Below are 26,561 nucleotides of genomic sequence, written 5' to 3' on the forward strand. Positions count from 1 at the left end.
TGAGTAATTATTATGTAGCATTAAACACATTCAGATTAAAAACATCCATCAGGGCACCACGTCAGTTTAGCTCCTCACTTTAGATTTCTTTTTTTCATAGCTACTAAACAAATTGAAACTGTGATTACTTTGGCCACAGGTACTAGCGGTCTACACAATCTAGGAGTTCACAGTAAATTCATAATGATGTACCACACAAAGCCAATTCAGAAATTTACACTTGTGCCACAGGCACTTACGGTTTGTCTACATGCACTGGTAACTAAATGATTTAATTTGAACAAATTTAGTTCAACTATTGCAAGAGACTGCGTGGACACTTATTTTGGCTTAAAGCAGATTTATTTCAGACTGCTAAACTAAGAAAGTGTAATTGGTTGGAATGGTATATGAAAATATATTGTATTTACTGAAGAATAGTAAACTTGGACTTGTAAGTTATTACATTCTCTTTCATGTAAATATTTTCTCCTTATACCATCATGCATATTAATTTTTCTCTTAGCAGTTTAAAGGTCTTTAAATCCCTATTTGTATTATGACAGAAAGTTAGACTTTTAGAAAATCGTGTTGTACTCTTTGACAGCAAAGCCTACAGAAAATGAAAACTGATCACTGATTCTAAAAATCAGAGTATGAGCCTTCATGATCATTAAATGAGGCAGAAATCTCCAATACACACTTATCTTATAAATCTTCAGATTATATAAAATAGTCCATCCAGTTTAGAAATGTTTCAGGTCTTGAATTTCCTTTATAGAAGTTGGAGAAACAACAATTTGTGATGGTAGAGAAAGAAGCTTGTGTGACACATTTAAAAACAAACTACTTAGTGGACTCTTCCTATTAGATGGACAGGTGTCATTGCAAATTTCATCCCATCATTTCCCATTAACTTGACTAAAGGTGATGCTAGGGACTCTACTGAATCCAAGGCACATAAGCAGTCTTAACATGTGGCAGCTCAAATCAAGACATTTTTTCATGACTACCTATAGATAATCCAAACCAAAACTTTATTTTATTCTCAAATTAAAATTAGAATATTGGGTAAACTCAGACGTGAATTTAAATTGGTGTAATTTACACATTCTTTTAGTTCCTTTGTTATTTCAGTTACACCATCTTAGGGTATGTGCCTACACTGCAGCTGGGGCTGTGATTTGAATGTTGGGTAAATGTAACTGCTCTAGCTTTAATCTAGCTACCTCAACAAAAACTGCAGGAATGACACAGCAGACTGTACAAGCCCATTTAATCCCCCTGGGTATGTACTTGCATGTGCTGAAGCCTGCACTACTGCATCCTCATTGCTATTTTTAGTGTGCTAGCTCGCTTAAAGCTAGCATGGGTATATTTACACAAACTGCAAATCACACCCCAGTGTAGTTATATCCTTAGATTTGCTTACACACTTATCTGCTTACTTCTGGGAAACTTACATCATTTTACACCTCCTCTTTGAATATGGCCCACTGAGATCCACAGCCTAATGGATTCTATACTGGTGCAACTTACATATCAGAAAAAAAGTAACTAACAGTAAGATAGCAGAAGTTAAAGGAGAGGGTGTTGTATGCTAATGTAAAACATATTGAAGCATTAAAAATGGTCTTTAAATAGTTTTTTTAAACAGTTTGTATGAATTTGTATATACACAAATTCATATAAGTGGCTTTTTAGAATATATACAAACTATACAAAACATTATTCAGCTCCTTACACTGATGAGTAAGTAATTGGTATAATGAAATTGTATAAAAAATATACCTGTGAAAAGTTCTTTAAGTAAACAGCACCTTCAGAGCATAGTACAGTGCACTTACTGAATTTAGTTACTTGTGCTTTATATTTAAACTCTGATCCTGCACACATGTATCCGCATGCTCAACTTTAAAGAGATGAATGTTCCATTGATTTCAATGGAACTACTCCCATACCTAAAGTTAAGCATGTATGTAACTGCAATATTAGGACCTTATATCAAAGAAATTAAACACTGCAATTTGCACTAGTGCGGCAAGACTCATTGTGAATTAGTGAATTCTGTAAATTAGTAAGTAGGAGAATGATTACAGTCAAGGCCAATATGTCACAAAAATGTACTTATTTTGATGATGATTTAAAATAAATCACAGTATACTAGTAAAAATACTGCAGCATATTTTGTAAAAAAAATTCATAATATGAGAATTCACTACAGTGCTCTGCTGTTAAATCTTACTTGACAGGCGGAGAATCTTGAACTATGTTTTGTGTAGATTATTGAATGTAGTGAATTGCAGATTAGCAACATTCTACTCTGTAGTTCTGTGGTGTCTATTATGTAATAGGAATATTTATTTTCTGACTTTTTCCAGCTCTCTTCTCTAGCTCATACAGTAGAACAAATGGCATTGTTATAGCTTCCAAAAAGGCAGCCATCTGCTAACAAATGTGTCCTGTATTTGTCTCAATTTGGTAGTGAATTATCTGCTCCAACTCTTGAATTTCAGTCATTTGTTTGTCACCAAAGCTGGCCAATGTTTAGAGTTCTTCATTTCTGTGTAGCTGTCATGAAGATTAGGAAGAGACTCTTTTGGTTAGTCCTGCATTCAGTTGCTGCAAGACTCACAATGTAGGTTGGGGGATTGGGAGTTTATGCTAAATTCAGTGTTTTTGTTATTTTGCCTCTTATTTGATGGATGTGTTTCCGTGTTTGAACTCTGGTACCAAAGGAAGCTCTGAAGTACCACTTCAATTTTGCAAGCATAATCTCACCCATGCTATATTACTTACTATTGAGGGTTACATAACAATCCTTCCAACCAAAAATCCGAACAAACTAATAAATGGGTATGGCAGACAAAACCTATCTCAGATACCTCAGTTTAAACCTTTGCAGTTTAAACATCCAGAGGCAAATGGTATTTCACTTGGCATACAAAGTTCAAGACTTCTCACCTATCAAAATATGGAAAGCAGGGGACACGTTCACATAAATGAGGGATGGAGGGGAGGGAGGATTCAAAAGGAAATCACCAGAATATTTAAAAAATATCCCCAGGCTCATTGATTTGACTTTTACATGTTCTCATCTGAAATAAGATCACTTGAGAGTCTATGCTAACTAGAAGCTGGAATATTTTGTTTGCTAGTAGCAGCTCTGTTTTCCACTGCCATAGCAGGGAACTTATGAGATATATGAGAGGAATGTAGCTGCATCGACAAGAACAAGCTTCAAACATAGCCAATGCCTATGTTGTGACAGATCCAATAGTCCAGTCCCCTGGTTTTGACCTTCCACGTCATCTGTGGGCAAAGCTCAATCGCTTCAGTTGTAGAATGATCAGATGTCCTGCAAATGACTTAAAGTGGGGTCTTCGTGACTCTCCCCTTTGCCAGTTAGAAGAGGTAGATCAGATATTTGCAGGCTTCAGCCATGGCAAGAGATGCCTTGGTGCCCACATGGACTTGCACAATGCCCTTCCCACAGCTACTGATATTTAATCTAACACACTTGAACATTTATGTAAAAGCAGTTGCAATACATATACAAAATCTGAAAAAAAAGTGTATTCTTACTTAACAGGACAATTCTGGTTCTAGATATATTATTTATTGATAGTAGAGATTTTAACCTTAATCATCACATTTGAATGAGGTTTCCATATGAAGTGTAACAGGGAAATTGACCAACTCCATTGCCAAATTTAAGATCAGTTTACTTTTTTGCTAAAAAGATTTTGATCTTGGCCCTTTTTCCTGCATCAGCTCCATGAATACAGATTGCTAACTCTCAGCCTGTGTTACGTCACTAGGGTAACACTAGTTAGAGTCTGTTTCTTGCAAATTGAAGAGGAGGTAGAACAGACGTTCTCAAAAAGCAAGAGGAAACACTGTCAGCAGTGAAGCCAGGGTCTGAATTAATTTTTTGTAAAGGTAGCAGGGACATCTTTTAGCATGAATACAAAAAAATATTTTGAAAGCAGAGGACATTAAGGGCTTCCATCTTTTGGTGCACATGGAAATTTTGCATGCACACCCATCTGCACAAACGCTTTGATCTAAACAGTTATCTGCATATTTTACAACATTTATGTAACAGAGAACATGAAAGTGAAGCAGACTGGACACAGAAAAATTAAACTGATCAGTCTATTTTCAAGGTTCAAACCCAAGAGCAAAAAACCAGACAATTCAAATTAAAGGTGAAAAATTAATAATTTTAAACAATTATTCATTTTTAACAACCTAACTTATTAACATCAACACTGGCAAGGTAGTATTTCCCCTCAAATATATGATTTTTAACCAGTGTCTCTCTAATTCACCATTGGAACCATTATAAATGTGAATATGCAGAACATTCTCTTCATCTCGTGCCTTACATGTACTTTTGGTATGGGTTCATCATAAAGTAGCTTTTGTTCTGTACTGTCTTTTAACAATAAAAAAAATGAAATCATGAATAACAACATTTTAAAATCACTATCTAGAATCTTCAGTCCCCAGAGGGAAACAAACTAAGAGAGGTTAAGACCAATTGAGAAGGTGGTCTTAACATGTCGATTTCTGGATCGATTGAGTGGGTCTTTACGGACCACTCAGGAGATCCAGATAAGTTGATCTGACGGTGGCAAATTTGCTGCCGTCAGTGAAGACATAAGCCTGCATGATGTAGTTAAGCCAACTTAATTTTCTAATGTCGACCAGGCTTTACAGTTAGATACCTGATACTCCTGGAAGAATTCTGCACCACTGCACAAGCACAGAATTAATGCCTCCACAGGTCCTCTCCCTCCCCGCCCCCCCACAGAATAATTGATTCTGATGGGGAGGTGAAGGGAAGCTGCATTACACCTTTTGCCCATCAGGGGTTGATGTGGTACCAGAAGAGAAGGCAGCAGGCTCACAGGTTGGAGCAGCCAGCTGTGGAGAGGAAGGGGGCAGAGGCTGCCTTCCTCACAGCATCCTGCCTGTGGGGCCAGGAGAGGAGGCATAGGATGGGGGGGAGGGTATGGAAAGAGCAGGGCACACAGGGCTGCTGGGGGGGAGGGGTATCACACAGACTGGGGCTCAGAATGGCTGGGGAGGGGGACAGACTTGGATGCGGCACAGAAGCTAGTAGGGTGACAACATTGAGTCAGGGGCTGAATGGGAGTGGGGGTGCAGGGGGACAGGGGCAGCTATGCCTGGCTGAGTGAGTGTGCAGAGACACAGCGGGACAGGGGCAGATGTGCCCGACTGAATGGGAGAGGCTAGGGGACAGCCAGGGTCTTCATGGGGGAGGTTCTCCAAATCTCTAACAATGTCTCCCCCACAAAAAAACTGTTCCATACTTCTTCCACCCACACCCAACAACCCTCCAGGTTCACTCCCAGGCTCCTTCCCAGCCATTATTTCCCTCGCCCTCAGCTCCTCTGTTACCCTGACTCTTCCAAACCTTTGCACAGCTTCTGAGGGGTGCGGGAAATGTTTCTGTATTGTAGTTTAAATGAATTATTACTCAAAGGTCTATATTCATATGCCTAGTAAGGAATCTATTTATCAAAACATATTTCCTGAATCTTTTTTGTTGTCTGTATTCTTACAGACATATTTCCTGACAAGTATTTTGAAATAAATTACCAAAATAATTGAAAATGTCGAGATTATATTGTGTTATTCTGACAAATAAAATATGCATAACTTTTAAATATTGTGCACATGATTTTTAGGCGCAGATTTCCCTCAGGCATAATCTAAATCCATTTTTAAGGATCTAAATAACCAGTGTGATTTTCAGAGGTACTGAGCATCCACAACTTCCTGGAATTCACTCCTAAGTGACTTGCCCAAGGTCATGCAGCAAGTCAGTGTCAGAATGGGCAACAGAAGTCAGATCTGATTTCTAACTCTGACTCTGTCCCCTAGACACCAAAACCAACCTTACATTGGTAGCTTTCTATGGTGTTCAATTATTCACAACTTTCTAAATAAATCCCAAACTTCTACAGACAATGAATGTTTCAAGTGATGTGACTACTTGTGTATTTGACATACCAGAAATCTGTTTACTCCAAGTACTCAGGTATTATGTGAGGGATCCACTAGCACAGAACATGGAGCTCCAAAACTGCAACAAACTCATATCACTTAAGTATTGAAGTGTTGTACTCCTGACAAGCCACTAAAAGCCCATTTTTGTTTTTAAAAATCCCCTGTAATTTTACTTTTTTACATTGGAGAGAAGTGTATATTACCTCTCATCTACACTACATAAATTCTCCACATGCTGATTTATATAAATATTATCACAAGCTACCAATTAGCTCTCCCACTCTGCCTGCCACTTATCCACTGTACACACAATGTGGCAGATTTAGGAAGGCCATTCATATAACACAGCACATGCCTTATTCTATTTGTACAATTCAAATCCCTGTTCCTAACCTCTTTACACGCTCAGTTTAAAAAAATAATAGCATTCAGAGTTAAATGCCTGATACATGGAAAATATCCAAGAGTATCAAACAAAGTAGACAAAAAAAGTATTTGTATGGTAACTCGGATGTCTAATACAGTCTCTTTCTTGCCAGGATGAGGGACTTAATAGAACGGTGACAATGTAAATTCCATGTACATAAATTTCTTAAACAAAGCAAAAAGAACCAAAAGTATCAGTGAAAAAAGGGATACTGAGCCTTCCAGTGATGAACTCTGGAACACAAAACTGAAAAAAAGAAAGTTTTCAAGAAATTGAAACTAAACCAAAACATTACACAGTCAGAACATTGTTACTTTTATCTGAGGCTATGTCTTCACTGACGGCCGCAAATTTGCCACTGTCAGATCGACTCATCTGGATCGACTGAACAGTCAGTGAAGACCAGCTCAGTCGATCCAGAAATCGACATATTAAGACCACCTTCTCAAATGGTGTAGCACTGCATTGACAGGAACACGGTTCCCGTCAGCGGAGTGCAGTGAAGACGGCGCGCAGAACAGAAGCATAGAAGTCGACGAGAGTTACGCACGTTTTTTGCGTAGTTTGTGTAACTCTAGTCGACTGCCGCCGAATCTCTAAGGGAAGTGTAGACAAGCCCTGAGGCAGACTCTGTTAATTTTCTGTGTGCAAAAAACATGCGAAATATCTACCCCTACATGAAAGTTTCCTGGAGATATCCACGAAGGAGTCTCGGAGCATCCCTGTGCACATAAATAGTCTGTTCTGGGGGCAACCCTCTGCTTAAGTGGACCAACACCCAGAAGATCAAAAACAGAAACTCCTTTTTTCCAAGAAATAAGAAGGTGGACTGAGGCTATAACCACAGAAATGTTCTATACACATTTATCAGGTGTGCCTTCCCTGGCATTTTGGTCAGTCACACTGTCCTGTATCTGGCTGGGCTGCTCTGGGGTAACAAACAGGGCCTGGCTCTCAGGGAGAATAGATACCCCGCTCGCCTGTCACCTGTTCTCCTCCTCCTTGTCCACAGAGTCTTCCTCATTCATCCTGGACTGGGATTCTATGGAGGTATCTATTCTGCATGGTGGTATAGTGGTGGGGTCACTGCCAAGAAACACATGCAGCTCCTCATAAAAACGGCATGTCTTTGGTGCGGAGACAGAATGACTGTTTACCTCCCTAGTTTTCTGATATGCCTGCCCCAGCTCTTTGATTTTAACGCAGCACTGCTGCGCGTCCCTGTTGTGGCCCTTCTCCACCATACCATGTGATATCTTCTTGTATATATCCAAATTTCTTTTGCTGGCTCAGAGCTGAGCCAGAACAGACTCTTTGCCCCATAGGCTAATGAGATCCAAAACCTCAGGATGACTCCATGCTGGAACACGTTTGGGGTGTGCAGTCGCCATGAGCAGTTCAGCTACAAAGCTCTCTTTACGCTGACCAAACAGGAAATGGGAATTCAAAATTTCCCGGGGCTTCAGGGGAGGGGCTGTTTCCTGTCCATGTGGCTGCAGTGCAGCAGAGTGTGAATGTCCAGAGTGGTCACAATGGAGCATTATGGGATACCACCCGGAGGCCAATGACATCGATTTACGTTGTGCTCTGCCCGCACTGATGCTCATTCGACCCACTCAATTCAACTTCAGCACTACGGCGCTTGTGGAGGTGGTTTTACTAAGTCGAATTTTACCGCAATTTAAGTTGTAGAACTGACATGCCAGTGTAGAGGCATACTTTATGTGGTCAATGTAAGCTGCATTCCGTAGACCTACATTATCAGTGTGGACTAGGCCTAAGTCTCTAGAGGTGAGGAAAGGGGCCAAAAGTACCTCCAGGAACTATTAAGTCTAAAAGATGGCTGTGAATAGAAATTCAGATTTCAATCAGGAATGCACACAAGAATAGGCATAAGGACATCCGTATGCAAGGATAGCACGCAACCATGTCCTTAAATTTAAAGATATGTTTAAGTCCCACAGAAGATACAACTGTGCTTAAAGTTAAAGCACTTGCATACTTAGATATTTGGTTACCATTTATTCAGTACTCAGACAAAGTACATTCACCTACAACAAAAAGCAAAAGAATTAAACCCCATATCTGTCCAATTTTGTTTGAATATTAACATGCTATAGACATGCCTGGTCTGTTACATATGTGTAATCAGAGATTTCACTCAATAAAAATCACTAGAAATAACATGTCATAGGCATAATGATGTTCTCTTTGTAATATGGTAACACCATATTAAATAGACAGATATGATTACCATATTATTGTTTAATGTCTCTAAACAAAAGCTCACTGTTGTAATGATTATTGTATTGTCTCTGATATTTACATGGCAAGGATTTATAAAGCTAGAATACTTGCTAAATAAATAGATAAATGAAGTTTAAACCCTTGCTTAACTGGGATGCTTTCCTGAATCAGGAACATAAACTGAGTGCTGTATGCTCATTATAGTAGCCAGAATAACTAGCGGATGGAAACCTTCTTTCCTTGGGACAACTGGAAATATTTGCTAAGGAACAACAGAGAGTGCTTTACAATAGGAGATTTGAGAGCTATCAACCAGTTTTTAAAAAAAAATTACAGTTTATCGGAAGTGATAACATAAAGCATACACAGAGCTTACCAGTATGGATGCGCATATGCTGTATCAATGAAGCCTTTAGCCTAGTTTTGTACTTGCAGTGCTGGCAATGAGAAGGTTTGATGCCAGCATGTATTCCCATGTGTCTCTGTAGAGCCAGTTTTGAAGAACATTTCCTGCCAGAGAGGAAACAAGCCTTGTCACAGCCGAAAAAATCATCATCTATTTTTCCTGGATAAAGAAGGAAGGATGACATTTCTCAGTTACAGCATCCAATTGTGTTCTTTTAGCTCTTTAATGACTTTTAAGGCTGGTATTTATAGCTGTTCGTTTAATGGGTAAAGTTTAATAGAATGAGGGGAGGGAATGAAAGAACAAAGATTTTTTTCAGTCCTCACAGTAGTTAAATATATTTAATTTAGCATTGAATTATCTTTAAAATATTAATGCACAGAACGGACTAGATATGCATAATCTGTGCATAGGTAATTTACTGGCAGTCAGTGCACAAAATGTGACATTATTCAACTGACAGTATAGGGCAGCGAAATGTAGAGATCCAATTTGATCTTCTAGAACAGTCAGAGTATCAATGATAAGTTCTACCTTCCCAGCTGCCTGAACCATTATTTCTTCACTCTTGTACCTTGCGATTATTTACAGTGAAAAGTGCACCTCTAAATAATATACGGGTTTCTCTCTCTCAAAAAAGGAAGTGAATTTTTTACTATTAAACATATATGTAAACACTTGCACAGTAATGTAGATTTCATAGGTTCTATTACTGTTCATGTGGGTTCATGGGTCTGGCACTTCTTCTAGAACCATCAAACCTTCATACCTGCATAAACCCACAAACTGCCTATTCTATACGTGTTGAGCACCTGAAACTCCTCAGCAACATCAGCAAGAACTGTGGGTGAGCAAGAAGTGCAGCATCAAGCCTATAATGCAGTCAACTTATTTTTAATTATTAACATATACCTCCATTATAAGTTTTATTAGAAAAAATATAAGCAGAAAAACGTGAGGGTCTAATCCTGGCCCCACAGAAGTCAATGGGAGTTTTTCCAATTGCTTTCAGCAAGTCCAAAATTTGGCCCTCCATATTTTCCAGTTTTTTCATCAACACTTGTACAGAAAGAGAAATTTCCATTCTGATACATTCCTATACATTAATACCTGTTCAGGTAAATGCTAACCTCAAAATTTGTGTACTGAATTCACACATTACTAGTACCCATATATTGATATTTTCCTTACACCCAATACGTTGAAAATAAAGCTATAACAAACGTATTTCATAATGCAGATTTACTATATTTTAAAAATCTGATATTGCAGTACTTTCACTCTTACATTGATTTCTGAAATTCACTACATACAGCAATCACTTTGCATTATCTCAGACATCAATCATGCAAACTAAAGATTAGTAAAAATATTCCAGTTTAATTAATTCTTAATTTAAAATGAACTTTTCAAAGGATGTTTGGCTGCATCAAAATTCAAAACAAAAAGTTGGAAAAATGGACTGAACTCTGAGAGATGTATGCAATATAATACTTCCTTGCACTACAGAAATAAAGCTTGCATTGGCTAGACAATATAAGCCCATCATTTCCATAAGGGAAGTGAAAGTAGTTAAAAGAGCAAATTGTTAAAAACCATGTTGTTCAGAGAAGATATGCCATCTTGAACAAAAGAACGATTTCAGTAGAATCAAAAGCTTGAGAAGAAATAATTGGATTTAAAACAGTGGATTTCAATATGACGGTCGTCTATGAAAGACAAACTTTGACATTCTAAATAACATTAATTACACCAATTTTTTCCCTTCCCCTAAACATTTGTAACCTTTCAACTGTAAAGCTTTACTACAAATAGCTGATTTTCACAGATCTAGAATTGGAAGGATTTTTATTTTTTTTAAGAGCTACAAAATAAATGAACAGTTCAAAATGCAGAGGCTCTCTAATACTTTTTGGAATCCAACGGCCATGCACATACAAAATATTCAAAGTTATAAGTACTCTCATTCTTTGCCACTGCTTCTGCTCACTGTAATCACAATCAAAGTACTATTTTTATGCATGTAAGAGATACCTATTGCACAATGATTTAGTGGAGCAACCCAGCTCCATCACTCAATCATGTGTCCTGAAGAGAAGTAAAACTATCAACTATGCAGATTCTTTTGGTTTGAATTGTAGTTTAAGGAAAAAACACAAAACATGTAGCTATATATACACTAACAGATAGATGGTTTAAGGGGACATATGAGGACTCTGATAACCTTGTGATCTTATCTCAACTGTGTTTGTGGCGTAAAGTGACCCAATGATTCATTTATATTTATCTATGTCGTTTTTTGGTTTTTTTTAATACACTGCTAGAGGGGATGGTCTATGAATGTAAGCATAAGGAGTGACATACTGAGATTCTATGTAATCACAGCAGGGATGACTCATGTTCACCCTTAGAAGAAAATAAACAGTACATCATAGGATTTTATGTTGGAGATGGGGTATTTCAGACATCTTTTAAAAAAAGGTCTTGTGCATTTGAAATAAGATTCCCATGTCTCTTTTCATGGGATGCCTTGCCTTGCTCAAAAAGCTCAGGACCCATAAAATTTCTGCATTATTACTGTAAGATATATTATGTTTTCAAAGGGGCAGTTTAAGGTGAAACATAATATATAAATGTCATACCTAACAAAAGAACTGGGTTTTGAACACCCCATCCTAGGCAGCTGATGCCCCCTCCTTTACATAAGAGCTAGCAGCTAACGCTAAGCAGGGAGAACTGAAGTTATAGCGCCTCTCTCAGCTCTGCAGTGGCTACCTGCTAATGACCTCATTCTGCAATTTAAAGACTGCCACCTCCCAGGTTGTCTCCCAACAACCAGCTCCTGAGGGCTCACAGAGAAAAATAAGCAGGCAATCTGGGGGAAGAGATCATATTAGGAAGCAACCTTTTTTTTAAGAGGGCATTTTCCAAATAAGCAAGGATTGCATCCTAGGGAATTAAGCTATTTTCTTCTGCTTTTTTACTCTTACCCCTTTAAGAAGAGAGCAGCTTAAAAATCATTTGAACGTACATACTGTGCATGACAGTACTACATTTTCATAAGTTAGCAACTAGGAAATGTCCTTATTTATGCTCGAAACACCACTTTTGATTATTAAAACTGAAAAACAATTTAAAGTCTAATTTACTGTTCATCATTTATGATACTTACCTGTTGAACTTCTCTCAGATTGATCAATGGAATGGACTACGTAGATTAATTTGTGTTGCTGGTTAGTTTCTAGTCAGATTCATGTTTATCATATATTTGCATGATACTGTCATAACTGGGTGACTAATACTACAGGAGAATATTAGTTTTAAAAAAATGTTTCCGCTAGACTTAAAAAAACCCAAACCATTTCATTTAATCTTAGGCTTCACAGAGACTTTTTTGGTGTAAAAAAACCAAACAAACTTATGTTTGGTCCAAGTTGACCTGACATTGGGCCTGATCTTGTTCCCATTAGTTTCAGCAAGAGCAGGATTGATTCTAGGATACCTTTAAATGCAATCCTGTGACCTGAAATCCAGCTTCTCCACTATATCAGTTACAGAAGTTCCATGTATGCATATTTCTCCACAAAAAGAACTTTTTAAATATAAAAAAAATAAATGAACATCAGAATTACTGCTAGTGATGTGCTAAAAAATCAAAGGCTGTTCTGCAAAAGTAGGTTTCTAGAGTGAAATGTAAATATGTTCCTTTTAGCAGAATCACATCATGTATCTTCTTTAAAGATAATCAGGAAAAACCAATTAAAAACAAAACCAATGAAATATTTAAATTCAACTAAAATTATTTCACAGTCATAGAAAAATAAATGATCTGTTAGCACTTAGTTAATACAAGGTGTTTCACTGAAATCTAGCACTTGGCTTTTTTCCAAATTCTACATGATATGCATAGGAAAGTAATCTCACTAGGGCACTTTTAAGACACTTATATTAGAGATCAATTAGCATTTGCCAATGTGACAATAATATTTACACTCCAAATTAATGATTTGGTAAATTTCCATAAGCTGTTTAAGGACTTGTCCACATGGAGAATTACTGCATGGCAAGACAGGTGTGAATGAACAGCACACTAGCTGATCTTACACATTAAGTCACCCGAGTTCTGTATCAGACACTGTACTGGGGGATGGATCACTATTCTGAGCCCATTGAAATACAAAAGCCTAAATGAAAACAGTAAGTGCAGAGATAGCTCCTTAACTCTGAACTTCCATATGTTTAAATTGGAGTTTTGTGATCATTGTGTTTTCTGTATTTAAATGTACAAAATGAGTAAACCATTAAATAAAGAGTATTTGTAAAGCAAGAACAAAGTAATACTAATCCTTTGCTGCCCCCTTCTGGAATATATAAAAATTCTCATAGAAAATACAGTCTTCAGGAATTCAGCAACAAAAAAATCGTTTCTTAGCATACAGCCCCAATCCTCTTTAGCCAACACCAGACCCCAAAAATTCTCTCAAGCCATCAACCTCACAGAGGTTTTTTTTAAAATTCAGTCCATAACAAGGTTTCACCTAGCACATAGCAATATTTAACTAGATTTCTCACATTATTAGATTATAACAGGTACTTTTCTCATTTTGTTTCTGTCATTCCTTAAACACTACACACCACAAATTGCTGCTGAGTTTGGATAGCTACAGGGGTTTGGATGGCTACTACACAAACTGTGCATTCAGAACAGCAGTCAATGTGGTAAGAATGTCACTCCATATGTCCCTCTTTAGCAAACCTTCTGGCCTACACAAGAATGAAATTGATTGAATATGGCTGTGTCTATCTCCTGTGCTGATGGGACAGTCAGACCAATATGCGGCTAAGATCAAGAGGTGTAAAAGACTTGGTCTTGGAGGACCTCCCACGGGCCATGAGAGAAAACAAATATATTTGAAAACTGAAAGCCAGGGTATCTGAGCTCTGTTCCTCGCTCTCGTCACAGACTTCACGTGACACACCAGGCAAGTCACTTAGCCATTCTGTGCCTCTATTCTCTCCCTCCCAAATCTGTAAAAATGAAGATAAAAGTATTTGTCCACTTCAAGTGGGCACTGGGAAGATTAATTCAGTGCTTGTAAACTCTCAGATTGAAGTTGAAGCCTTGCAAGATAAAGCAATCATCATGTAGGCCACCACCCACAAATGACCACACATACTGTATCCTGTTTTCTGATCCCACAACAAGGCAACACAGCCACATATAATTTTAGAAAGAGTGCATACAAAGTGGCTTTAACAAGGGTCAATTTACAAACAAGTGAGAACACACAATATTATCACCCTTTCAAAATATTACAGAACAGCTAAAATAAATTTATTAAATACAATAAATTGGCTTATGTACCACACAACTGTCCCTGTGAAAACGTCACTTAAAAAACTCAAAGAGCAGTAAGTCACTCTCATATTATCAGAATGGTTGTCAAAAGTGAGAGTTCTGACAATGCTGCTGAACAACACACGTCTTCAAAGCCCAAGTTACAGCCTCAGAAGAAAGACCATATGAGGAATTACATATGTACACACTAAGGACTGGATTGCACATTGGAGGAACATAGTTGGATGCAGTGCAGTGTCCTGGGAAGCTCTGTATCTGCTTTCTGAAGTATTAGGATGTATGACACTTCAATGGAGTTATGACAGTTTACACCACCCAAGGATCTGCCCCTTGGTTTCTGGAGAAGGCTCCTGACAGAGACTTAAGTATTTTCAGGAATCCTACAAGAAACTAGAGGAAAGATTGTTGGTCTCTAGATGCTCATGCAGCGATAGGCGCTTGGTAAGTTTCATTTCAACTGAGTCTCTTATCAAAGCTTAAGACGACAGATTTTATGATCATTCACTAAAAAAAACCAAAACAAACCTACATATGCACAACTACCTGGCAACTCAGCATTAGAGACAAAGGAAAAACCCAGGAAAGCAGCTAGATTGGCAACCAAATGAGAACAAACTATATTACAATCCAGTAGTTAAACCAAAGTAAGTCTATGTAGTTAAATTGGAGAAATATACTCATACTGAGAGTTATATGCCATAATGAATTTTAAAAAAAGAAACATGTCCAGACCCCATGATAAGAATTTGTATTTTTGGTTAGGAGGAATTTTGAGAAACAAGAGACCCATTGTTAAGTACTGTACATGCTATAAAAACCCACCTATACACTGTGACAAGCCAGTGTGAAAAACATGTGTATGCGATCCTGTCTCATGGATGGATGATTGTCCAGCTGAAAAGAAGGCCTTGTATATATGAAGAAAGACCAGTTTTCTTTATTAGAAGAAAAAATAACGCACTGAAACTTACTGACGCAATCTCTTAGGTCGTTCATTACCTGAAGCAACTCTAACTTACAAACTGGCTCCCAGTTGTTCTTATGATCAGCTAAAGTGTTAGTGGAAAAATAGGTGCTCATCTCTTATGACTGCACACAAATGGAGTTCTTGCATTAACAAATACTTACCTGCACAATCATGTAACCACGTATTTTTGCACAGACATCAGGTCTTTCTGAAAGTGAGACCCAGTGACAGACACACAAACACAGTAAGTCTCACCAACATTCAGTTAATGTTTTTAAAAGGTGTCAACTACAAAATCTACTGTATATAACAACAGAATTGATAAAATATAAAGGAGAAACACCATAAAAAAAACCCTACAACGCATATGTGGTAACACTCTCTCCCCCACCCCCAGGCTTGTTCTATTCATATGAGTAGTCCCATGTGACGTTCCCCCCCTGCAATCTGGATTGGTGTGTAGCTGTGTCATGCCAATTCCTCACTCCTGGACCCTGACTTACTCCACTTTGCTGTGTAAACCACCCACTCCTGGGTTAGCCCACACCCAGCCTTCTGCGAGTAATTGGTCCCTGACCTAGTGAAGGAGCGCTTCTGGCCAGCCACTCATGGGATAGACTCTCAGCAAACACCCCCAGTCCCAGATGCAACCCCGGGAACTGACGTCTTACAGGGTTCAGTGTTGTACACTGCATCCTACAAGCTTATTTACATTTGTCTATCAATTTATCAAAGACATTGATATGCACCAGCTCTGTCACTCTAAGTGAGGTCTCTGCACATACTCAATCCACATGCACTGTTTTAGATAAAACAAACAAATAAGTTTATTGACTACAGCAAGATTTTAAGTGATTATCAGTCTGATTAATATAAATCGAGAGATTAAATATAAATCAAGGAGTTGGTCACAATTAACTAAAAAGGTAACTCGTATCCTAAACTAAGCTTACTATGTCAGTAGCTTTTCAGTCTGTGATGTCATCTTACCCACAGCTGGCTACGATGCCTCTTGGCTCTTCCTTCCTGTGGGCTGATGTCAGTCCTTGATGTTGCTTAGAAGATGGATTCCAGGGGAGACTCCTGAGACAAAGATGCCTCTTTCTATTAACAAGTTTCCTCAACCCCAGGGCCATCTCTAGTGGGGTGCGAGACCCGGGGCAAATCACACTGTGTGGGCCCCTCTTAACATTTTTATACAGGTCCCCGGTTGAGTGCCATTCTGTGGAAAGCGAAAGACTTCACTTCGCAGGTGCCTATGATCTCACTACCCTCAGTGGATATTCCCCCTCCTTCCCCCCCGGGACGGGAGGTTGCTAGCCCGGGAGGTGGGTGGCTGCTGCTGGGCTCCAAGCTGGGACGGAGGAGGCTGCCACGCTGGGCTGGGACCCCGGGATGTGGGCAAGCCGCAGGCGGCTGCTGCCTGGCTTCAAGCCAGAGCACGGGAGGCTGCCACCTGGCTCCGAGCCAGGGAGCGTGCGGCTGCCACCCAGATGCAATGTCAGCTTGCAGCCATGGGAGGCTGCTGCCAGGCTCCCAGTGAGCTGTGTGAGAGGCTGCCGCCAGGCTGGGACCCCCGGGCAAGTCGTAGGCAACTGCCACCCAGCTTCGACCCTGGCTGGTGGGGCGCGGGAGGCTGCCGCTGGGCTCCCAGCCAAGGTGCCGGAGGCATCCTAGGACTCAGACGGCTGCTGCCCACTTCCCAGCTGGGAGCTGGGATCAGGCAGGATGTGGGCGGCTGCCTCTTGGAACCCGTGGGCTTGTGGGACCAGGGTCTGGGGGGGAGTCCACACCGTGAGGGTGCGGGGCCCCCCAAAGTGTGGGGCCTGCTCCACCCTACCCTAGGGATGGCTCTGCTCGACCCCCTGGGATCAGGTGATCGGCCATGTCCAGCTATGGGCATGATTTCGTCCACTTGAGCCAAAGTGCTCAAAGGTGCTTAGGTCAGTCCATTGTTCCTGTATGTATGCCTCTGCGGGGCGTGGAACCACTGCTTTGTGTTAGTCTGCATCTATTCAAGCCATGTGAGCACACATTTGGGGATATGACATAGCAGAGTTTCATTTCTGTACATATGCATGACATTGCAGGAAACATGTTACCATAAAAAAAATTGTTCAGTATGCCACGAGCATTCCAACGATACCTTACATGACATACTTTGCATTAGATGATACACAGTTACACTACAAGGGGAAACATGAATGATACACAAATCACATTATAAGGGTGTACCTGGGGTACAGCGTGTCACACCCCGATACAGACATGCCAAGAGAGTGCCTATTTTTACATGTTAACTGTGGGCTCCTCTCTGAAAATAACAGTAGTCTAATACTTGGCAAAATAACAGTACTCTAATAATAATCCTAAAACGGAAGTCTATGCAAGCATAAAACAAACAGGATTAGAACTTTATTGTAGCATAGGCTATACCTGTTGCAGATGCTGCACACAAATTCTTTTTTGTTCTAGTTGTTCTTTTTGTGTCTGAGCGCTCAAGATTATTCTTAGTTCTCTTTCTTTTCTTCCTCTCTTTCACTTTCTGTCTCTGATGGACCTGTTTGTGATGCCTGCTCATTTGACGTCTGCATTTAAATGCTTGGCCACATAGCGAACATAGAAAGGCTCTGGGAGTTTTGTGTTTTGCCATATGCTCTTCCAGCTCAACTCTGGGTAGACAGTAAAGAAATACAAATAAGCAAATTAGCAAACCCAAGCCAGAATTAGACTAAAACAAATTTCTCCCCCCAAAAATAAGCGCAAGTCAATCAAAATAAATTGTATTATCTTCAGTGGCTGGAAATATCTTCTTAGTTTGGGATAAAACATTGTCAAAGGTTGGTAACTGTACTGTAGAAATAGTTAGTTTCATGGATCAGCTACACTCAAAAGAGCAAGTGACTTGTTAACATATCACAATTTCATGTTACATACATGAAGCTAATATATATATTTAAAAAAGAGACTCCCACAAGCAACTAGATAAGATGTTCAAACATTTAGTACTTAGCCACAGGACAAAAACAAGGTTACTTACCAGTAACTGTTGTTCTTCGAGATGTGTTGCTCATATCCATTCCAATATAGGTGAGTGCGCGCCCCGTGCACGAGCCTCCGGAAGCTTTTCTGCCCCTAGCAACCCCCTGCGGGTCGGCTCCTGCGCCCCCTGGAGTGCCGTGCTCATGTCGCGGTATATAGGGACCCTGCCGACCCCGTGGCCCCCAGTCCCTTCTTTCTGCCGACTCCGACAGCGGGGACGGAGGGCGGGTTTGGAATGGATATGAGCAACACATCTCAAAGAACAACAGTTACTGGTAAGTAACCTTGTTTTCTCTCTTCGAGTGTTTGCTCATATGCATTCCAATATAGGTGATTATGTAGCCATACCATGGAGGCGGGTAGGAGTCACTGTCGAGTAGCCCTTCTTAGGACGGCTCTGCCTACAGCCGCGTCGTCTCTTGCCTGTTGGACGATGGTGTAATGGGAAGAGAAGGTATGGACATATGACCAGGTTGCTGCCCTGCAAATATCCGTCAGGGGCACCCGCTCCAGGAAGGCCGCTGACGAGGCCTGGGCTCTGGTCGAGTGTGCCGTCACTGTACTGGGAAGCGGCACCTTTGCCTGATCGTAACAGGTGCGGATACATGCGGTAATCCACGCAGAGATGCGCTGAGAAGAGACAGGTAAGCCCCTCATTCTTTCAGCAACCGCGACGAACAGTTGGGTTGTCTTCCTGAATGGCCTTGTACGGTCGATGTAAAAGGCCAGAGCCCTCCTGACATCCAGGGAGTGCCATCTCTGCTCCGCCTCTGATCCGTGCGGTTTGGGAAAGAACACGGGGAGGAAGATGTCTTGGTTACAGTGAAACTGAGACACCACCTTGGGTAAAAAGGCTGGGTGGGGTCTCAGCCGCACTTTGTCCTTATAGAAGACAGTGTAAGGGGGCTCCGAGGTCAAGGCCTTCAACTCGGAGACCCGTCTGGCCGAAGTAATGGCTACCAGGAAGGCCACCTTCCAGGACAGGACTAGCAAAGGGCATGTAGCCATGGGTTCAAATGGGTGTCCTGTTAACATGGCGAGAACCAAGTTCAGGTCCCAGAGAGGTACCGGGTCACGAACCTGCGGGTATAATCTCTCTATCCCTTTCAGGAACCTACAGGACATAGGATGAGAGAAAATAGACCTCCCTTCCATCGGCCGGTGGAAGGCCGAGATGGCCGCCAGGTGTACCCTCAGGGAGGCCAGTGCGAGGCCCTGCATCTTTAAGTGTAGGAGGTACTCTAGGATCGCCTGTATGGGCGATGAGGTAGGTAAGATCCCCCGGGACTCAGCCCAAAAGGTAAAGCGCTTCCACTTAGCCTTATACAGCACCTGAGTGGAAGGTTTCCTGCTCCCTAGGAGAACCTGCTGTACTTGTGCTGAGCAGGCTCTCTCCCCCTCAGTTAACCACAGAGCCTCCATGCCGTCAAGTGGAGGGAGTCCAGGTCTGGGTGTAGAAGACGGGGCCCGGTCCTGGGAGAGGAGGTCGTATTGCGTCGGGAGCGGTATCGGCTTGGCAATGGACATGTCCAGTAGCATAGTGAACCAGTGTTGCCGGGGCCAGGCTGGTGCAATGAGAATAACGTTCGCCTTGTCCCTCTTGATTTTCAGGAGCACTCTGGGGAGTAAGGGGACGGGGGGAAACGCGTACATCAGGGGCCCCGTCCAGTCTATTAGAAAGGCGTCCGAGAGGGAGCCCTGCTCTCGTCCCCGGAGTGAGCAGAACCTCTGGCACTTCTTGTTCCACGCAGAGGCGAACAGGTCCAGTTGGGGAGTGCCCCACTTATGGAAGAGAAAAGACACCACCTCCTTGTGGAGTGACCAGTCGTGGCGGGGTAAGAACGACCTGCTGAGGCGGTCCGCCTCGTCGTTCCTGACCCCGGGGAGGTGAGAGGCAGAAAGGTGAAAATCGTGCCTCACCGCAAGGTCCCATAGCTGTATGGCTTCCTGGCACAGAGTGGAGGAGCGTGGCCCCCCCTGCCTGTTTATATAAAACATGGCTGCTGTATTGTCCGTGAGGACATGTACTGCTCTGCCCGTTAGGAACCTGAGGAAGACCTTGCAGGTGAGACGAACTGCACGTAGCTCCCTGACATTGATGTGAAGGTGCAGCTCGTGTGGCGACCATAGACCTTGTGTGCTGAGGTCGCGGCTCATGTGGGCTCCCCAGCCCACATCGGAAGCGTCCGTTATCAGCGTCACCGATGGGGTTAAGTCTGCAAAGGGAACCCCCCGAAGAACCTCGCTCGGGTCTGTCCACCAGTTGAGGGATGTTAGGACCTGGGCTGGGATGGTGACCACCCTGGAAAGCGAATGTCTGGATGGGGTGTACACCGAGGTTAGCCAACCTTGAAGGGGCCTGAGTTTGAGGCGAGCTAGTCTCACCACATATGTGCATGCCGCCATGTGACCCAACAGCTGAAGGCAGCGCCTGGCTGTCGTCGTGGGAAATCTGAATAACTCCTGAATGATGGCGGTCATGGTCTGGAATCTGGCCAGGGGGAGGAAAGCCCTGGCTTGGACTGCATCTAGGGTGGCTCCGATGAAGTCTATCCGCTGTACTGGGGTAAGTGTGGACTTCTGCTCGTTGATGAGCAGGCCCAGCCTGGTGCAGGTTGTGCAGGTCAGGGCTAGACTGTTCTGTACGTGAAGCCTGGATCTTCCCCGTATTAACCAATCGTCGAGATAGGGGAAGATCTGGACGCCTCTGCGGCGGAGGTGGGCGGCTACCACCGCCATATACTTCGTGAAAACCCTGGGTGCTGAGGAGAGGCCGAACGGTAGGGCCGAAAATTGGTAGTGGATGCCCGCTACCATAAAACGAAGAAAACGTCGGTGCCCAGGGAGGATGGAAATGTGGAAGTAAGCGTCCTGTAAATCGAGGGCAGCATACCAATCCCCTGGATCTAGAGCGGGAATGATGGAGGCTAGGGAGAGCATACGGAACTTGAGACGTCTGATAAATCTGTTCAGACGACGAAGGTCCAGAATAGGTCTGAGGCCTCCCTTTGCCTTGGGGATAAGGAAATAACGGGAATAGAACCCCCTGCCCCTCTCCGAAGGAGGCACTTCCTCTACCGCCCCAAGGCGGAGAAGAGAGTGAACCTCTTGGACGAGGAGTAGCTCGTGAGATGGGTCCCTGAAGAGGGACGGGGTAGGGGGAGAGTCCGGTGGGAATGCCGAGAGTTGGAGAACATAGCCTCGACTCACTACGCTGAGCACCCAGCGGTCCGAGGTTATTCCCTGCCACTCTCGGAGGAAGGGATGCAGTCTGTTCATAAAGGGGAGAGTGGAAACCGGTGGGATGGCGATTGTAAAGGAGCTGCCCTCGAGCGCCCCGTCAAAAGGACCGCTTGTTGTTTTTCTGCTGCTGGCCCTGCTGGGAGCCCCCTGCAGGGCCTTGGCGGTCTCGGCGGTTCGACTGCCTAAAGCGGTCACGGCCTCGCCTAGATGGAGTGGGTCGAGGAGGCAGTCGAGAGGCAGGCTGCTGTTGCTGCTGCCGTTGGGGTCGCTGTCTGCCCTGGCGCCTTGTGGCCTGTGGCACATAGAGGCCTAAAGACTTAAGGGTGCCTCGAGAATCCTTGAGGGCGTGTAATTTACTGTCTGTTCTGTCCGAGAACAGGCCCACGCCCTCAAAAGGCAGATCCTGGATGGCCTGTTGCACCTCCAACGACAGGCCAGAAGACTGCAGCCACGCCGACCGGCGCATCACGATGCCCGATGCCATGGCCCTTCCCACCGCGTCGGTGGCATCGCTTGAGGACTGAAGGGCCGCTCCTGCGACTGTCGCTCCCTCCTGCAGGATGGTGTTAAAGTCCTCCGCCATGTCAGATGGTAGAGCACGGAGGAACCGTTGGAGGGAAGCCCACAGGTTTAGATTATACCTGCCCAGGAGCGCTTGGTGGTTTGCAATGCGTAGCTGTAAAGCCGCAGTCGAATAAATTTTTCTCCCGAATAAGTCCAGTTTTTTGTTCTCTTTATTCTTTGGCGTACTGGACTGGGCCCCCTGTCTGTCCCGTTGATTGACCGCATCTACAACCAACGACCCGGGGGGGGGTGGTTGTAGAGGTATTCGAACCCCTGGGAGGGAACGTAGTACTTGCGCTCCGCAGTCTTAGAGGTGGCAGACACTGAAGCTGGAGTCTCCCACAGGGGCTTGACCACCTTCAACACCCTGTCATGGACAGGGAGCGCGACGCGGGAGGGGCCTGCTGAGCTCGAGGTCCCGAAGAGAGGATCCTCCTCCTCCGAAAGTTCTTTGAGGTCTAGCTGTAGGTTGTCAGCTAACCGTCTGAGCAGTTCCTGATGGGTCTTGTAATCAGGAAGGGGTGTTCTCTGGTCCCTAGAGGTGGTGTCCGGAGGAGAAGGACTGGTGAAGGGGACCCGTAGAAGGACCCTCCATAGGGTCGGACCCGTCGTCCGAGGAGTCCGGTCTGTCCTGACTAGGAGGTGGGGCGGGGGCTGGACGGCCACTGATGGAACCGACGCCGTGCCCTGGGTCGGTTGTTGAGGCCATGGCCCCCAATAGGGCCATTGCCAGGGCCCCTGCATCCACGCCGGCACCGGTCCCGGTGCCGCGGACGTTGCCGGCCCGCAAGGTGCCAGGCTGCGCGATTTCGGGCGCTTCCCCTTGTCCTTGCCACGATCTGGCAGTGATCTGCTCCTGGAGGAGCGGGAGCGGCTGCGGCGGTATCTGCGATGCCGGCGAGGAGGGGAACGGCTGGAGCTAGACGAGTGTCCCCGGGACCTCCTGTCTCTGCGGCGGTCAGGCGCTGGCGACCTAGAGCAGTCTCTCCCTCGGCTGTGTCTTCTCCGGTGCCCCGGCGAGTCCCTGGGTGCCAAGGCATGCGGTGCCGGGGACCGCCTCGGGCTAATTCTGGGGGCCCTTGCCGACGGTGAGCGGTGGTAGGGCTCCGGAGCAGGGGGACCCCGACGGCTGCCAGCGGATCGGGAGCGGTGGCTGTCCCGGGAACGCGCGCGGGCCCGGACCGGAGATCTTGATCGGTGCCGAGAGCCGGAGTGGTGCTGAGGGCCGGAGCGGCGCCGAGAGCCGGAGCGGTGCCGTATAGCTCGGTGCCGAGAGCCCAACAGGTGCCGAGAGCTGGATCGGTGCCGGTCATCTCTAGGTGAGGGCGTTCGGTGCCGGGAGCTGCGCACCGGGGAGCGAGAGCGCCTCTGCTCCGCAGGCGAGCCGGATCGGTGCCGAGAGCCAGGTGACCGGTGCCGAGAGGTGCGCACCGAAGTGCGAGGATGGTCAGTCTCTCTCGGTGCCGGCTGGCTGTCCCGACGGTGGTGGGACACCGAGGATCTGGAGGCCGATGGAGAGTGGCTGCTCTCGGAACCTCTAGACCGCTCCTGTTGCTGCGGTACCGAAGTGCTCAACGACCTAAGGTCGGAGCGAGGAGGGGGAGACTCCACTTCCCCCGTCCTCGACCGTCTGGGGGGAGACGATGGTTCCTGTCTCCGCTGCCCACCGGGGTAACCCAGCGCGGATCTACCCCGAGACACCAACCCTGACTCCCTCGGCCGAGGGGGGATGGAGGCGTCGGCATGGCCATGAGAGCCCGTGCCGCTACAAACGCCTCCGGCGTCGACGGCCCTTGCAGGAGAGGTCCCCCACCCCCCGGGGTCGGGGGAGGCTCCCTGCGTGGCGACGCCTGTGTCGGCTCTGGTTGTACCCCCTGCTGTACCGGTAGCAGGGGGGAGTCCATAGACACAGGCTCCAGCCGCTTCTTTTTCTTCGGCACCTTGTGCGCCGGTGCCGCTGCCGGGGGCGCGCTGTGCGCCGATGAGATGCTCGGTGCCAATGGAGACCCCGAGGGCTCGGAGACCGGACGAAGCGCCGACTCCATCAGGGCTAACTAACTACTTAAACTACTAAAACAATTCGAAGAGAGAAGTTATATTTAACTTGTTTCCTTAAAATGACATTCATCTAGTAACTGTCTCCTATGTTTTTTAAATATCGCAAAAATAATGGATAAGCAAATGTCTTTACTGTACAGTATTTATATATAATTTTTACTCACACTCTACAAGGTGCGGTTAGCATTCTTGGAATTAGCACTTTCATAATATACCAATATAGTGCCACTATTAAGGTGAAGGCCTAAGAAGGATAAACAAAGTTCAACAATTGTTACTATTTGGGAACAGTTAATTTTGTGGAAGACAGTTAGGGACCCACAGTGAGTACTTGGGGAGTTTTAGAAATGGCATAGCATATTTAAGGAATTTTTATTTTAGGAATCAAGACATTGCTTTCCTATTCTGCTTTTCTGGCACTTATCTTTTATATTTCTTGAAAAGCCAACTCTTCTTTTTAAATCTAAGTTAAACTAATTTTCTTTTTCTGCTGTGCTATTACCAATAATACACAGTTAGATGACCGCTTTTGACTTGCCATTATTGAGATAAGGGACTTCAATACCTCTCAAGTGGTGATCTCTTCTTTAAAAATGTTTGTGGATTTTTTTGTTTTTAAAAATACTGTGATAATCAGTCAAAAGAACATCATCACTTTAAAACGGGGGAGGTTATATAAAAAAAAATACAGAGTATACCCCTTCTTTCACAGACAGTTTCTTCCAGAATTCAACTAGTTGAAGCAGCAGGAAAAAAGAGTCAAGGGTGAAAGGGAAAGTTCTTTAGGGTGAGAGAGTCTTTTATTCACATTTTGAAACTGCAGCTACAATTTGGGAACCCAAAGTATTCATGACAATTTATGACTTATTTTTTAAATAAATATATTTTATAGAAATGCGTTCAGCTTTCCTTCAATATACAGCGATAGATACATCTTTGGTTTAACCTTTAATGATAATCAAATATGCAGATAAGCACAACAGGTAGCATTTATTGTTGGTGTTACTCTATTGAGATTAATTAAATTACACCAGGAACGAATTTAGCCCTATCATTTTACCTTTAACCTTTTATTATTTTATCACATTGTTCAAATATGGACACTTCTTGTGTATTACTGCCAAAAACCCTTAAATTGTTACTAAGGCATTTGAAATCTGGACCATCATGCAAAGCCTGTGCAAATAACACTTTCATGCAAAACTGGCATCAAGGTCAAACCAGGTCATAGGCACATTTTTACATTAACAAATGCAACTTTGCATTAATAAAGGATATGGTCTTTGAAAATAAGTATAGGCATTATACTACGTGAAAAATTAAAATAGGCAGCATATTTTGTCAAGCTTGGAAGGAGTAAAATAAACTTAGAGAGACAAGGTGGGTGAGGTAATATCTTTCATTGGACCAACTTCTGTTGATGAGAGAAACAAGCTTTCAACCTACACAGAGCTCTTCTTCAGGTTTGGGAAAGTACTCAGACTGCATATCCATGGCAAAGCAATAGGGCTTGGATCCTAGCTTGACACAAGTTCTGATCCTCCAGCCCTGCAAGGTCCAGGGACCCTGGATCTGAGTCCTGGGTTAGCGCACTTGCAGCGTAGATGCAAGGGGGGTTAGTCTTGAGCCCAGGCTCAAGCATGATCTTATGTTGCAGTGTAGACATATCCTCAGATTGTCATAGCTAAATACAAGGTGGAACAGCACGTTTTTTGTCCTATAACTGCGGAGGTGTTACTGGAGCCATTTCACTTTGAATTGTCCCTTAGAATGCATGTTAACTTATGCTAAACAATCTGTTCCACCTTGTATTTAGCAGACACTCTGAGGGCTGGTATACACTACAGAGTTTTGTCAACACAAGTCAGCTTTAGCTAGAGAAACAGTGGCGTACACACTACGGCTATGTCTACACTGCAGCACTAATTTGAATGAGCTTAATTTGAATTACAGAAAGCGATTTATAGAAAGCGCTGCAGACTGTCCACACTACAGTGTTTGTGCTGGTTTCTTGCGTCCACACTGGCCAGCCTTAATTCAAATTAGAAAGCAGTGCAATGTGGGAAGCTATCCCACAGTTCAACTAACCATAGAGGCTGTTGTGACGAGTGTCATCATCCCAGGATGCAGTGCTGCTTCCCCCACCCCCAAACAAACAGGAAAAGAATTTTCATGCTGTTTTTTTACTCCCCTGGTCGCCATTGCTGCAGGCATATGGAGCCAGCTG

General features: G+C 43.7%; 1 pseudogene; it reads right to left on the reverse strand.

The window, feature by feature from the left end:
• LOC137162686 (oocyte zinc finger protein XlCOF6-like) overlaps positions 1 to 26,561 on the reverse strand; it is a 40,537-nt pseudogene that overhangs the window by 1,340 nt on the left and 12,636 nt on the right.

This window comes from Emydura macquarii, unplaced genomic scaffold (assembly GCF_026122565.2).
Source record: "Emydura macquarii macquarii isolate MOO-44397 ecotype Brisbane River unplaced genomic scaffold, CSIRO-AGI_Emac_v2 contig_2452, whole genome shotgun sequence".
Classification (NCBI taxonomy): domain Eukaryota; kingdom Metazoa; phylum Chordata; order Testudines; family Chelidae; genus Emydura; species Emydura macquarii.